General features: G+C 38.2%; 1 non-coding gene across 1 annotated transcript; it reads right to left on the bottom strand.

Moving 5' to 3' along the window:
* Positions 1-1,503: 1,503 nt before the first annotated feature.
* Positions 1,504-1,610, bottom strand: LOC127078074 (small nucleolar RNA R71). The gene has a single exon (XR_007787819.1). It is a non-coding gene; the product is annotated as a small nucleolar RNA R71 (small nucleolar RNA).
* Between the last annotated feature and the right edge of the window lie 448 nt (positions 1,611-2,058).

The raw sequence follows: 2,058 nt of genomic DNA, 5'->3' as shown, positions 1-2,058 counted from the left end.
TTCCCGCACTCGATTTACTTTATTTATTTCTCGCACTCGCTTTACTTTATTTATTTCTCGCACTCGTACTACTTTTATTTATTTCCCGCACTCGCACTACTTTTATGTATTTTCCGCACTCACACTACTTTTATTTAAATTAATGCACTTTTACTTTACCATGTCTAACTAAATCTATAAGGTTAAAATGTAAGGATCGTAATTGAACCGATAATCCGTACAATTGTTCGTAGAAACACTTAAGGGCTATTTTAACTTCCAACTTAAGTTTTCCCGCACTTAATTTTCGTTGGGTAAGATCGAAAGCCGTCCAACGTCTTTTTAAACTTAATTGTTTTTAATTATTTCAAAAACAGCGAAAGCGCTTTGTTTAGTTCACTAGGAGTTTTTAACTTAAGAAGAAAAGAGATTTTAAAACTATTTTCAGACACGTTTATAAGTTTAGAGTCTGGTTCGTGAGAACCTCTTTTGGTTAAGAAATCTAGGTTATAATACTTTTCAACTTAGTCAAGATACTATATTTCTTAAAAATAGGTTTACTACTCTAGCGCAATGCGCGCCTTTTTATAAGTGACAATAAGAGGGTTTGATTAGGGAGTACAACTCGGTTCTGAATATGCGAAAGCGACAGTTCCTATTAAATTAGTTCTTTTCAAAGTAGGAAACACTGCCCTTAAGTAGTTCTATTAGCAAGTACTTGGATTATTAATTGATTATGTGAATTACATTCGACCCTGTCTTTATTAATTGAACTTTATTCAATACTTTACTTTTCATTGCACACTCTAAAAACGCCTATTTTGATTTCCTTTGATAAACACCATAACAATAGATAACGATAGATTGACACTTGGTCTCTGTGGATTCGACAATCTTTTATATTACTCTGACGCGTTCGTATATACTGCGAAAAGCACGCATCAAGTTTTTGGCGCCGTTGTCGGGGACCAATTGCATCAAATTTCATTTCCCTATTGTTATATCGTTTAGACTTAGACTATTTCCCGCCGGTCAATGTGAAGAACTCGCAGCACCGGAAGTTTAAGCTTAGTATACCCTCTAGCAGAACCTGAACGTTACGCTCGCGCACGTTTATTCTTTCATAGAATTAAGAGACCTATGGCCGAAGATCAAAACCAAAGACCCCTTAAGGACTTCGCTCAACCATCCAACGAAGAACCTAGTTCTAGTATAGTAAACCCAACCATCCCAGCTAATAATTTTGAACTTAAACCTTCCCTGTTGTAACTAGTGCAACAGAGACAATTCGCAGGTCTCGCTACTGAGAACCCAAACCAACATTTAAAAATATTTCTTCAATTAGCAGACACTTTTAAAACAAATGGAGCTTCTCTTGAGGCAATACGTTTAAGATTATTCCCTTTTTCCCTCAGAGATAAAGCCCTATCATGGTTAGATTCCCTTCCACCCAATTCCATTACGACTTGGGATAACCTTAGAAGAGTATTTCTTGCTAGATATTTTCCCCCAAGTAAGACCTCTGTTCTTCGAAACCATATAACTAGATTTACCCAAAACCAAGGAGAGTCGTTGTTCGAAGCTTGGGAGAGATATAAAGAGTTGTTACGAGCATGCCCACATCATGGTTTAGAAAATTGGTTAATCATTCAAACCTTATATAATGGACTTCACTATAACACCAAGATGAGCATCGACGCTGCCGCAGGCGGTGCTCTGATGAACAACCCTTATCCTGAAGCTAGTGCCCTCATCGAAGATATGGCTCAAAACCATTAATCACGGGGACTCGAATGAGCGACAGTTGAGAAGAAGGAAGCCCAAGGAGGAGTGCATGAACTAAGCTCTATAGACATGATGCAAGCTAAAATGGACGCATTAGCCCTTAAGGTCGAGCATATGTGCATAAACCCGAATACTATAGCCGCAGTTTCGTCGGATTGTGAGATATGTGGAATCAAAGGACACCAATCTGCAGAATGCAGTCTATTAAACGATACCCACTCTGAGCAAGTGAACTACACCCAAGGGAACCCATATTCGAATACCTATAACCCTGGATGGAGGAATCACCCGAAC

Source organism: Lathyrus oleraceus, chromosome 4 (assembly GCF_024323335.1).
Source record: "Lathyrus oleraceus cultivar Zhongwan6 chromosome 4, CAAS_Psat_ZW6_1.0, whole genome shotgun sequence".
NCBI lineage: Eukaryota > Viridiplantae > Streptophyta > Magnoliopsida > Fabales > Fabaceae > Lathyrus > Lathyrus oleraceus.
This window is presented reverse-complemented; position numbering and strand designations above follow the sequence as displayed.